This window comes from Sceloporus undulatus, chromosome 6 (genome assembly GCF_019175285.1).
Source record: "Sceloporus undulatus isolate JIND9_A2432 ecotype Alabama chromosome 6, SceUnd_v1.1, whole genome shotgun sequence".
In the NCBI taxonomy this organism is placed as follows: domain Eukaryota; kingdom Metazoa; phylum Chordata; class Lepidosauria; order Squamata; family Phrynosomatidae; genus Sceloporus; species Sceloporus undulatus.
The window spans coordinates 91,790,501-91,804,481 of NC_056527.1; the positions used below are offsets into that span (position 1 = coordinate 91,790,501).

The following is a 13,981-nucleotide window of genomic DNA, read 5'->3' on the forward strand; positions in this document are numbered from 1 at the left end:
CCTGCCTTCCTCCCAGTACAAGGATGTAAGGGTAGAGTAATCATCACCGACTTTTTTTCATACAGCATAATTGCTATTGTTGTTAATTGTCCTTGAGCCAACCCAAACTCATGGCAACCCTGTGGATGAGACATTTCCAAGAACCCCTATCATCTAGTGTTCTGCTTAGGTCCTGTAAATTCAGGCCCATGTCTTCCCTGATTGAGTCTATCCATCTGGTGTGTGGTCCTCCCCTCTTTCTGCTATCCTCTACCTTCCTTAGCATTATTGTGCTTTCTAATGAGTCATGCATTGTCATGATTTGGCCAAAGTACAACAGCCTCAGTTTTATCATCTTGGGCCTGGTACATAACGTCCCAAAAGGGCGGGCTGGATGCAGCCTGTTTTCCTGTGGAGGGACGCCACAGCAGCCAAACTGTGCAGCGTCCCTCCGCCCAAAAAGAACCCAGAAAAAATGGGTTCTTCTTGGGATGCCATGCACATATCCCAAGCGCAGATGTAAGCGAAGCGCAGTGAAGTCTATATGCTGTGCGTGGACAGGAGGCTGTCATGACAGCGACGGCAGCACATTCTAGGGTTCCGGAGCGTGCGGTTGCCGGGCGCTTCAGAACCCTAGAATTGGCCCAAGGACAGTGCTTCCTGCCAGTCTGTCCTGGGCCTTGGCTTCCAAGGAGATTTCAAGCTTGATCTGTTCTAGGACCCATTTGTTTTTTGTTTTGGCTGTCCACAGTATATATAATAGGCAAAGTTGAGTTTACAAATTTGCTTTTTTAAAAAAACAACAGTTAGGTATTGTCCTGAAGTTCCCCAAAGTACATAGCTAAGATTTTTCTTTTTAAAAAAGATAATAAAGTCACTTTTCTTTCCTGTTTTAAAAAATTCAAAATATTTACTTTTTAGTTATTTTTTTTTTAAAAAAATTGAATACTACAAGCTTTGGCCTGTGGGACAAAATGCATTCTTCTTCCCTCCATCTCATTAGCATTTCAGTATCCACACCACAGCATGAGGCAGCAGCATGAACCAGCACTGCAGCCACAGCCCTGTCAATACAAAAGGAATAAAAATGTTGATTCCACTATAAAACAAGTGAGGTTTATTACCTTAGTGTAATCTAGTTAACCTTCCTAATGTAATCCAGTTAACCTTCACAATTAGGAAAAAGGGATTTAATTTAGAAATATATTGTTATTTGTAACTAGTTACTTCTGGAATCTGGTACAGGTTGAGCCTCGCTTACCTGAAATGTTTAGGACCAGATTTTAAGAGTTTTTAAGATTTTTGCAATATTCATATATACATAATGAGATATCTTGGAGATGGGACCCAAATCTAATCGTGCAATTTATTTATGTTTCATACACACCTTATAAACATAGCCTGAAGGTAATTTTATACTCAAGATTTTTAATAACTTTGTGCATAAAACAAAGTTTATGTACACTGAACCATCAGAAAGCTAAGGTGTCTCTATCTCAGCCAACCATGGGGCCAATTTTGGATTTTGGAATATTTTGCATTTCAGAATTCTGGATAAGGGAGGCTCAACCTATATGCTGCATCATCTGAATCTGATTTCTGTGTTGTGGCTCTTTCCACTCAAGTGGTGGTTTTCAAGGGATAGCAGGCATAAAAAATTCATTTTGTTTTGTTTTTAATTCCCCACCCTTATCTTTTTTTTTTGTCAGGCAGCTCTCTTTTGAGTAGTTGGTTTCAAGGCTGGGGACACCCCAGATCTTGTTGTTTTAGTTTACAGTGCTTGAGGTTTTGTGAAGATAAGCTCCCTACAATTTGCAGAATACTCCGACTCTGTGCTTAACAGGGACCAGCCTTGAATGCATAGATAAATACCATGTAAATAATTCAGCATGAATGCTACTTGTTAAAACAAACGAACAAAGCACTTTTTGTGAAAGATTATCATGGCTAATTTTTGTTTCTCATGGGCACTTTTCATTTTGTGTTTTGTTCTGCCGTCGTTGTGGTTGATTCATTCATTTTCACTTTACCTTGCTTAAAACAATTCTCTGTTCTTTTTCCAGACTCAACATGGTTGCTCAGTTGTTCTTTTTCTCTCCCCCCTGTATACCAAGGAAAGAATATCAGAAAAAGATCAGAGTCTATATTCAGCATTAGCAACAGAACCAAATGGGGTTGGGTTAAGAATTGCTTCACTAGGAACGGGGTGTTGACACTTCCTTACAGTATTTAGTGTCTTATTATTTTGGTTTGGTGATCTAACATTTTGGGCTTCAGCAGATGTGTGATTATTCATAAAAGCAATACAGCCAGATGTAAGCCTTCTTTCCCTGGCAGTAGCAGCACCATTCATTTTATGAAAACAATCCTCTATTTCTCTTTTAATAAGTAACACCTATGTGGTAAAGTAGAACAACATCCAAAATGTACAAGACAGTGATACCTTTATTGGATGAACCAAAATGCACAAAATATATGTTGAATGCTTTCAAAGCCCCACTGACTTCTTCATCAGGCAAAGATATTGAAATTATACAGGAGAAAAAAAGAACTATGACAATGTTAGTCATAGGCCTGCAGTTTGTCAAGATGTTGTAGTTCTCAGTTAAGATGATATCCATGCAGGCAGGTCACTCCTCCTTCTGGCCGTGTGGATACTGGGAGACAAAGCATCTTAAAGCCCAGCAAATAAAATTTAAATTCCATTAGCAACATAAAGATTCTTTCTTTGAGATCCAGATTGCCTCCAGTCTCTGAGAGGCTAGAAGCCCCATTGTTAGGCAGAGAACATTGAATTTCTCAAGAAGCCTCCAAGCTTTTCCATTAGGGAATTTTTTTAATGTGCTGTTTAGGTAAACATGCTAACTGCAGTCTCAGTTTTTTAAAAAGTATGTTAGCACATGCTATGATTTCATTTTGATTAGAATGTTAGCTTTGACATTTGCTTCTTCTCTTACAACAATGAATTGTTCGAGAACATATGAATCTACAATGCTGCTGAAGTTAAGCAGGTTAACCTTTTGGATGGGAAAACAGTAAGAGATTTGTGTAAATGTTTCTTTTTAAATCCCTTGGTTTTCATTGGGTTTGTGCTGGCTCTGTGGACTTTTTCACAGGGGCAAAAGAGACAGGAGCATTGTGCGATAGTCAGTGTCTCACGATTTTGTAAAAATTTTCAGATGACATCAATAATCCCACCATTATCCCATGAACAAAGAGGCATTTTATAGCCTCTTTGTTCATGGGATAATGGTGGGATTATTGTGACATCATGCAACATCATCTGAAAATCTTCCCCAAATCGTGCAACACTGACGGGAACGTCACACTATGCTCCCGTCTCTTTTGTCCATCTGAAAAAGGTGTGGGGGTGATATTTCATTCTGTAGACACAATAAGAGTAGTTTGGAGAGAATCAGTATCCTCATGAAAGTAGACTTCACCCTGACTTGCTGCCATTGCAAACTTGTAAGAATTTGAGCCAAAAAGCAAAGAGACTGGTGCTTGAATGAGAGCCAGAAGACAAGCAAAGGAGGAATAACACAAAAAGGGTCAAATAGCAACAGCCCTTGATGAATAAGCCAATGGAATTACTTCTTGCTTTCCTGGAAATTGGCCTTGGTCCTGCTGCCGCCAATGCCAACCATCATGGAATGAGATGCTTATAATGCTTAAAAGTTTGTTTCATCTATATCCTCAACCCATGCCTTGGAGACTTCAGTTGAAAGGCACAATGGAGGAAAAAGAAGAAAAACGATCTCATTCCCTGACAGGACAAAGCATCATTCTATAGGCTGTCTTTTCCAGGCACCTGGCACCAGTAGCAGTCATCTGCCTCTTAAACCAAAAGGCTCTTTTCAGGTTTCAGGAGTCCATTGAGAAGATAAATTTGCAGCAGACGTCTCTCTCTCTCTCTCTCTCTCTCTCTCAAATGCTATGTCAGCCAAATGTTTTGATGGGCTCATAGTTGCAAGATCAGAAGTTATGATAATTGCCCTTGGAAATGACCATGCACAGGGCAGCAGGTGAGAACATTCTGGGAACCATCGTCCAAAAAGGACACTTTCCCAGGCTCTAGCCCCATCTCCCCTCCGAAAGAAGAAGAGACTTCCCTGAAGGAGGGCAGCATCTGTACAATAATCCTCAGTATATAGAGATATTTTGCTTAGTAATTTGGCATCATTTGAATAAGAGCTTTGACCCTCAGAACTCATTTTCAGCATATTCAGAATAAGGGTCAAGGGTGAGACTGGACCTTTTTTGGCTAAAGGGCCAGGCTGCCTCCCAAGAAACCTCATAGAGGTCATATGGCAAGAGTGGGTATAACTAGCATCTGCTCTCGCATTGAGACCCAAAGCACTTCCTGAGGAACCTCTCTCCAAATGCCTGGCACTCCCTACCTTGGGAGCTGCCATTTTAAGGCACTACTTTGGGAAAGTTCAGGGACTTCAGGGGGGTTGAGGAGGTTTTGCAAGCCAAATCTGTTCTGCAGGCTTGGGGTTCTTCATCTCATCCTTGAAAATGTACAGACTATCCCAACTAATTCATCATGCATTTTAGTTTAAAGAATGGAAGAGCTTCTTGGACTTGGTGTGTTGTATGTGGCATCCTACATACATTTCTTGTACCCCTGTTTTCTTCCTCATCATGAAGATACAAGATAATCATTTACTAATTTGTATAGTATATTAATTTGTATACTATAGATGGAGAAGCATATGATAATACTTTCTCATACATGTGGAGTTATATTATGGCAGGCATATTATATTAAGGCTGGGAAAATGGTTTGATCCTCTTCACTATGTTTCTTGCCAGACGGAATTTTACAAATAGAGTATTCAGAGCAATTCTTTACCCGTATTCTTATTGAAAAACCTCTAGGAGGCTGCAACACAGTTGCAAGCAAAGTGTTGGCCATGGTCTGCATGCAATCACAAAGCAGTTTTTGCACCCCCACACCTCCAATTTTTGCAAATATATGTAGATCTGTCTCCTGAGTCAAGCTTAACATTTGAAGCCTCCTTTTAGTTTTGCTTTAGTTTACATTTAGGATTATAATGCAGCTGAATTTAGCTATATAAACAAACGCTGGCATGCATAGCTGTATTTCCATTATGGCTTAAATAGTAGGGGCAATCAGGGTGGAAGATGAGTAGAAAGCTCTCTTTTTATCTGTTACTCCAGTAGTCCTGGCAGTTGTACAAATGTAGCTTTAGACTCTTTCAGATACTGCAACAGGGTAGACTGCCTATATGTTGGATTGAAATGGCAAACAGAGATACATATGTACAATAAAGTTGCCCCTCCAGACAATCTAGGCCAGTGAAGGTTGCTCTGCATCTGATTTATGGATGAAGTTTAGAAGGCATGTTCTCCCAGGTAATTTTGATAGGTGATCATGCTGGGGTGCGTATTTCATCTTCCTGTGCCGCAGACTTGGCTTGATACCTCAAAGCATTTAATAATAGTACTTTGTAAGCTTGCAGTATTTTGGCTTCCTGCTGTTAGCATGCTGTAATCACCATTGTCATCATCATTTGGAAATTATAGATCCAGGCAATCCATAGTCTGTGCCAAACAAAAATTGAATCCTGCTACTTGTATTCATTAGGCAAACCAATTAAATTTGCATATTGTCCGATTCTGCACAGTTGGTACAAGAAGAGTTAGTGTTTTGCATAGTTGATTCTATTTTTGCAAGACACGTGGAGGGCAAAAAGTATGTAAAACCCTAGCACATGCACACACCACTGTAAATCTTTGTAGTCATCACATGACATCTCTGTGTCAGGTTTTCACAAGGTTTGGTGGGAATCGTTTCCTTTCGGGCCCTTCTAAATGTTTTAGGTTTACTGGGACTTAGGACTTTGATGAAATCTCAGGAAAGTGCTGTGTTTCTCTGGTCTCCAGGCAGGCAAACAAATCTCAGGGTGAGCAGCATCCATGGAAGATGAATGTTCTCTCTCTCTCTCTCTCTCTCTCTCTCTCTCTCTGTGTGTGTGTGTGTGTGTGTGTGTGTGTGTGTGTGACGGGTTTAAATCCTCACCACTTATCTCCACCTATTGCCATCCAGTGCTAGTGCTCTCCATCTCAGCATGAGACAGTGATTTATGTGTTTTGAGCATGCAATGCTGGGACCAAAAAGCCAAGGGGAGAAGAATGGGGGAAGAGATTGTGGATTCATATGTTTAAGTCCTTATGGTTTGTAACAAGTGGAATGCCAGCACTGTAACTCAGGAGCTTTCTTGTTATATGAACCTGGCAGCAACAATGCAGCACTTGGAAGAATAACTTTCCTACAGCTTTAGAGAAATTGTGTAGCACCTTAGAGACTGACTGAAAGGAAGAAGTTGGCAGCATGAGTTTTCATAGACATAAGTCTACTTTTTCAAATGCATTTCCTATGGCTAGCAGTGAGCCTTCCACAAGCCCCAGCATGAGTAGGTTATTGAGAAATTTCCCACGTATTGGATGTGGTGTAGGTAAAAGCATATGCAATGCAAGCCCTAGCCCAGGGGTAGGCAACCCTTTTGAGCCGGGGGCCGGGTTGCTGTCCCTCAGACAACTGGGGGGGCCGAAGCCAAAAAATACATAATTAAATGATTTTTAAAAAATTAAATAAATAAATAAACCGGGACAAATGTAGGACAAAATTTTCAAATGGGGGGCACTTTTTAAATAAAAAATGGAGGACACGCGAAAAAACTTGCTGATTTTTAAAAAAATGTTAAGACAAATGCATGTTTCTGAGGCTTCTATAGACAATTGCCCCACAATGCCCCTCGTGCGAGACGCCAAAGGCCCCGGCGGCAATCGGCGGCAGGACCGGGCTGGGGCCGGTCCCAAGGCCTCGCCGGGCCGCATCCGGCCCGTGGGCCGCAGGTTGCCTACCCCTGCCCTAGCCGGTATCGCTGCAGCTACAGGGTATATCTGTCTAAGGTAACAATAAAGGTAGTTCCTTGACATGAATGTCTACTTGTAACTGACTATAGGGGGTGGTGCTCATCTCCGTTCCTAAGCCAAAGAGCCAGCATTGTCCAAAGACGACTCTGTGGGTCTTGTGGCCAGCATGACCACATTGAACACTGTTACCTTCCCAACGAAGTGGTACCTACTTATCTACTTGTATTTGCATTCTTTTGAACTGCTAGATTGACAGAAGCTGGGACTAGTGACAGGAGCTCAGCCCATCATGCGGCACTAGGGCCTTGAACTGCCAACCTTCTGATCTTCCAGTTGTCAGAAATGGCACCTTAACCACTAAGCCACTACATCCATAATTTGTCTAATCATCAATAAATTATCCCCTGGCTTGCTTTGAGTTGCCATATTACCTGATTAGTTGTGTTTTATCCATATTCCTGGTTCACTGCTCTCATGTCCATTTCCACAAGCTGTGGACCCAAAAGTAGCCCTGATCACTTCCAGTCTTTATCTTCTCTGCTTCCATGACATCACGAGGTCAACTCCATGACGTCATAAGTCTTTGCCCTATTAATAATAAGGACCCTTGTATTATTCTATCTAAGGACTGACCCAGGGACAAGACAAAGATCCACCCCAGTCTTACATTTTGCCCCTGAAATATGTGGTGCTGCTAACCTGGGAACTCTGTAGAATGATGACTCCAGTCAGCAGTTTGATAAGATCAGCTCTGAGGGAAACATTTATATAGGACTTTCATAATGTGTTCTGGACTGATTCAGCCTATGGCCTTGATTTACACAAGGCATACTTAGGACTGCAATCCATCTGTAAAAATCATTTTGAATGATGTTTTGGAACACATTGTACTCTAGGAAAACAGGAGTGAGAAATAATTGTGAGCTGGCTCAATAAATAATGGGACATGCTCCTTAATGGGCATAAACAGCATCTGTCTGTCTGCCTGCCTGCCTGCCCACTCCTGTTTTTATTATATTATATCTGGGGTGGGCAATTGCATAGGGGAAGGGGCTAATGCTCCCTCCCCATGTATCCAAGTGCACCAGAAGTAAAGTTGTATCATTGTTGGTTGCTATTTTGGTTTGGTATACAACTAAAAATCCTGGTATGTGGAGAGGGTGGATTACAGCATTTGTGCGCAATCTGAGATATTTTGGTGCAGTTTTCAGATAACACCTGCCCTCAGGCCATACTTTACCTACCCTTGTATTATACTTTGGTAATCAGGTAAGATTGTTTTCCAAAGCAAGTTGCAATTAAAATATAAACACAGTGGCAAAATGAATTATGAATAAATGGAGCAGAGGTCTTTGCTGGTCACTTGTTGTGGTGTTGTCATAGTCCAGATATCAAACTTTTCTTAAGGGGCAGATGTATAGGGATGATAAGCTGTATATGAACTCATGGGCTGACTGGTGGTAAATATGCAAATTTACAAAAGGAGTACTTTTTATAAATGCTCACCTTGGAGAGATGATGTAGTATAGCAATTAGAGTGCATTGGCCTGGGACTTGAAATATTCAGATTCACATCTCCACTGAACCATGAAACTCACTGGGTGACTTTGGGCCAGTTGCTCTTTCTCCCAGCCATATCCTCCTCACTGGATAATTGTGTGGTTGAAATGGGAAAGTGGAGAGTCCTGTACACTGCCTTGAGCTCACTGGAGGAAAACCAGGCTGTGTAACTAATAAATAATAAATACTGATATTCTTAGTGTTCTAGTTTTTGGTTACTAATGCCAAAGACCAGATCAGAGACTTTTTCCTTTAGAGGAAAGGGGCAGAACTGAAGTTGCTTAAGGTACAATCATGGGTTTTCTAATAGTAAAGATGGCAACTTCTTTCTGTTGCTTTGGAGACTCCAGTACACCCTTTCTATGTAAGAAGATATCATTGATCTCTTTGTCACTTGGGTATGTGCAGGTGAGTACATGCCTCTTTCTGGATGAGGGCATGCGTGTGACTGTGTCTGTGCAAGGTAGTTTCTATGCCTCAGTGTTGTTCATACCAGTTGGTAGAGCATGGCTCTGGGATAGGAACTGGCTTCTGTGTGATCCTCCTTTCAAGAGTTGTGGGATGTTATGCATGTTTGCAAGTATTTGTGTGATAGAGGTTGCAGTTGAAAAAGATGGAAAATGTGTTTTCTCTTTTTCAAGTGAATTCTTGCAATTAACCCTAGTTTTATTTGTTCTTGTGTGCCTTCAAGTCATTTCCAGTTTTTGGTGACCCTAAGACAAACCTATCATGGGATTTTTTTGGCAATACTTGTTCAGAGGAGGCTTGCCTTTGCCTTTGCCTTCCTCTGAGGCTAAGAGACTGCTGTGATTTGCCCAAGGTCAACCAGTGGGTTTCCATGGCTGAGCAGGGATTTGAACCCTGGTCTCTAGTTTATACTAAGTTTAAATAAATAAATAAATCAGATCTCTGCAAAATTCTGCAAAATTCTGCATAAAGAAAATTCTGCAAAAAGAAAAGCTCAGCTCTTCAACTTGTATACATTCCAAAAATCAGAAGACTCTGCATGACTTCTTTTATCGTCCATGTTTATTCTTCTGCATAATTCTGCTGCTGCTGCTGCTCCCATAACATACAAAAAATATTAATAACTGGGAATCTGAAGACTGCTAACCACACTGCATCTTCTGCAGCTCCCTCTGTCTGATATGTGAGAGTTTATCAATTCTTGCCCACAAACAGGGTTATGAAATGTGTGTTCATAACCATAATGGCTAGAAACTTGTATTAAACAGTAAAATAAAGCTAGGGATCTTGGGTAGATAAGTTCTACTGTAGAACCAAATTCACTTTATGAGGATTTTTATGCTCTTATGTAATGTAAAACCACGGCATATGCACAGCCAAAGTTTGGAAAAAGTGTCTCTATTCCAGTGACTAAGCTGAGTGGGAGATTTAGGTAATTCTAGTCCAAAAAATTACCATTTCCAAGCTCTGATGTTATTCATGTGAATGAATGGTACCCAAGGGTTACAAAAGCACCCCAGTGTATTATGCAGACTGACTCAAATGTTTCCTGGACTGGCACTTCATTGTACATGGGATAGGAGTATCTGTGTCATCTCTCTTTCCTTGCTAGTTGCAAATCTTGGTTTTACACCTACCACTTGGTCCCTTCCCTAGACTCTGGGGCAGATGAACTGTGTGAATTTAGAGTTTGTACATATGGACAAGGATATGTATGAGGATATGAGGATAGAGGAGGGAGGAGTGCAGAGCACTTGAATTCCTCTGGTGGAACTGGTAAGTATATGAACTGAGAGTGAATATTTTGGTCTGTAAGTTTTTATTTAATTCCTGTGTCTGTTGCAGAGGAAGGCAAGCTGTCTGCATCTTGGACCACAAGCAACCAAGGCCACAACATGTGGTGATACCAAAATAATAGCCTTTTTTCTCCTTTCCCATCTTTCATCGTGTTTGTTGTGAATCTATGTTTTTAAACAAAAATATTTCCTGATGTTGTTTGTTTAAAAATAAAACCAACCACACCACCGTTTTATCCAATATATTTATCTCCTGCACCCCCTCGTTCATCCCCAGCCCTCCAACCCAAACCCCACCCCACAAATCCCTTTCTTGAACTTGTTTGTTCCTGAATTTCCTCCTTTCCTGTCCTTAACCAGGCGTCGGGCGAATTGCAGGAGGGAAGAAACCTGGACTCTGTTCCCTTTGTTTAAAGTCACCAGGTTAGTAAACGGGGTGGCTGTATCCATGGGTGGGATGGACGTTTCAGACCTTCGTCCCCACCATCCTTCACCATTTCAATGTTCCTCTAAAACCACACCACCCACCTAGTCATCATTCTTCTCACTCCATCCACCATATGTAGCACCTGGATCGCCTTTTCTGATCTACTTGTTTTCTATGACTTGATACTTGGTTGTCTTGGTAATACTGTTGTCAGAAGAAAACTTCTGTTGCTTCTTGATTTGGAATGAAAGATGTTACAGCTAGTTCTCCTAAGGGGAAGGAATTTCTGTTCTTCTGCATACACTGCCTTGGTAAAGGTATCAAGCCAGCTAAGCCATTCTTACCCAAGGAGAGACCAAGAATTGTGGAGCAATGAGATGAGCTCCAGCGCAAGCAAACAGCACTATCTGTCCTTGGTGCTGGTGCTCTACTAATTTCTTTAGTTCGGTGTTTCTGTTCATAGTGACTTGTATCCCTGGTGCTTCGGCTAGCCAGTCAGCCAGAATTTCACTGGCACAGTTAACTCCATGCTTTAGGATTTGCTCCCACCTCCCCTTTTTTTTTGGGGGGGGGAGAAATAATAATCTCAGGGGCCCTGCCTGAATAGCTCAACCTTGTTGCACATTGAACCTTCCTTGTCCTCTGGGCTTACCATACTACCTAGAGCAGGGGTGGGCAACTTTGGAAGGCTAAGGGGATGCATCAGTCCCCTAGGAGATTGTGGAGGCCCTCCAAACATGCCCTAGAGTACATTTGTTGACATACTAGGGCTTTCTGGGGGGAGCCTGGAAGATCATGAAAACAGCCCTGGCGACTGCCCATACTTTGCTCACCCCCAACGTAGAACAGCACCTGGCAAATACAGTGAGGTTGTTGGCCAGTTCTCACTCTCACAGGTCTGTGGCTGGCCACACCACCACATTTTGGCTGGAAATATCATATAAAATATTAGCATAATAAAATAACTGGATGGGTGTATAAAGGGACTTTGAGTGAGTTGGGGGACTATGGTGAAAAACATTGGGCTGCATTTTCTCCACCTCTGATTTAGAAGAAGAGACTATCTGATGTTGTGTTTGGTGTGCTGGACTGGGACTGGGTTATGGTTAGGATTAGCTATGATTCAAAATATAGCCATGTTAGTCTGTAGAATCAGCATGTAGAGAGATCTTGTAGCACCTTTGAGACTAACTAAAGAAAGAAATTGGCAGAATGAGCTTTTGTAGACTTAAGTCTACTTCTTGTGCATCTGAGGAAGTAGACTTAAGTCTATGAAAGTTCATGCTGCCAACTTCTTTCTTTAGTTAGTCTCAAAGGTGCTACAAGATCTCTCTACATACCATTAGCTATGACGTTCACTAGGTGACCTTTTCCCTGAACTTCTTCACAGGGCTTTTGTTAGGCTAAAGCTGGGAGGAAGAAAACCTGGTTGATTGCCTTGAGCTTATACAAGGACAGATCTAAATGCAGCTGACAACTCAATAAATATGCTTGGCAAAAATAAAATGTGAATTAGTCTGCAGAGAATTACTAAAGAGACTGAGATGGGTGCCCAGGAATTAAAGCAGGGTTGGGCAATTGTGTCAAGAAGGGAGGCAGTTTTGACAACTATGCACCCAAACTATGCATTTGTGACCTGGAAGTGATGCCATATAACTTAGGGTTCTTCTTTGGGCTGATTGTCTGTCATTTTTGCAGGGCTGGAGAGGGGGCAAAAAGCTGCATGTTGAGGCAGAAAGAAAAATTACCAGGAAAAAATGATTGGGTGATCTAGTAGTTTTGGGGGTGTCCTGAAGATACTCAGAAGTCAGTCTGGGGACCACATGGGGCCTAAAGACTGCACTTTGCAAATCCCTGCTTTAAAACCATTTCACATTTAAAAAATTACTTTCTTCTCCAGTTCTGCTTCCCCTGAGAATTATCATGTACTGTTCTGCTACTACCATTGTCTGGAGGAAACATGTCACTCCCTCGTTGACATAGCTTCACTGGCTACCAGTTTGTCCCCAGGCACAATTTGAAGTATTGGTTGTAACCTTTATAGTGCAATACAGTTTAGGTCCAGACTATCAAAAAGGCTGCCAAAGATCCTCAGAGGAAGATTTTTTCTTTGTCCCCTTGCTGCCACTGGCAGGGTGACCAAATGTTCTCCTTTTCCAGGACATAGCCTACATTTCAGCTTTCTGTACAGGAGGAATTCCAAAACGTTCTTCAATTTGAGCATGCCTAAGAAGCATGCATTTATATTTCTATGAGTGTTGGTAGTTTTTTTTTTGCAATGTCCTCCATTTTTCTTGAATGCCCTACATTTTACAGTGCCTTGTCCTCCTTTGGGGCCTCCTTGATGAGGACATGTGTCAGGACTTTCTTAGTGGCTGCTCCCAGGCTCTTGAAATCTCTTCCACAGGAGGTAAAGCTGGCACGCTCTCTACTTTCCTGGCACGAGCTAAAGATATTTTTATTGAACCAAACAATTAACTTGGTTGTACAGAAGGGTCTTTTAATGGAGGTCCATGTACTGTACTATTGCTGTTAATATTTTGAAATGCTTTTGTTGTTGTCTGCCTTCAAGTCTTTTCCGACTTATGGCGACCCTAAGACAAACCTATTATTGGGTTTCCTTGGCAAATTTCTTCAGATAGGGTTTGCTGTTGCCATCCTCTGAGGCTGAATCTTGTGTCAAACCACATTAAGTGCTGTAGCGCCATCCTATGGAATCCTGGGATTTGTCATTTTAAAGGGCTTTTAGGCTTCTTTGCCAAAATGCTGGTGCCTCACAAAACGACAAATCCCAAGATACTCTAGGATGCAACCACTCTCAACAATGGAAAAGCAGGAAAAAGTGACAGGAATGTTTAGGGGCAAGTTAAGTCTGCTGGCGTGTGATACTGGCAATTGCTGCTGTTAGTGGAATATGTAAAATTGCGGTCTTATGCTGGCCTTCCCCAACTTAGTGCCCTCCAGATGTATTGCACTACAACTCCTATCATGGGGTTAACTGGAGTTGTAGCCCAACCCATCTGGAAGGTACTCTGTTGAAAAATGCTGGCACAGCAGAAATGTGATATGTTTTAAAAATCTGTTCATGGAATTTGTTGGGGTTATTATTACTATTATTATTTTAAAAAACAAATTTCCTCCCATGCCCTATGGGCATCTAAAATACATTTGTTTTAAAAAGGCTCAGGGCTGATTCAATATAGAAGGTTCAGGGTCAGCTGCCGTGGTTCCTTTATTGATATTGTCACATCTAGCTCTCTTTATTCAAAGAGACTCCATCTTTAGGAAAATGACTGTTGGTTGTATTGTAGCAAAGTCTTTAAAAAAAACCAATAAAAATATAATA

The 13,981-nt window shown here is 41.5% G+C and overlaps 1 protein-coding gene across 9 annotated transcripts in view; it reads left to right on the forward strand.

Annotated features, from left to right (window-relative positions):
* Positions 1–13,981, forward strand: part of SRCIN1 (SRC kinase signaling inhibitor 1) — a 323,749-nt gene that overhangs the window by 49,418 nt on the left and 260,350 nt on the right. The window contains exon 1 of one of the 9 annotated variants that reach the window (XM_042474130.1): positions 10,576–10,631. The exons of the other annotated variants lie outside the window; for them this stretch is intronic. The gene's annotated coding sequence lies outside the window, so the exon portion shown is untranslated. Of the gene's footprint in view, positions 1–10,575; positions 10,632–13,981 lie in introns of those variants that run through there. 9 annotated transcript variants of the gene reach the window in all.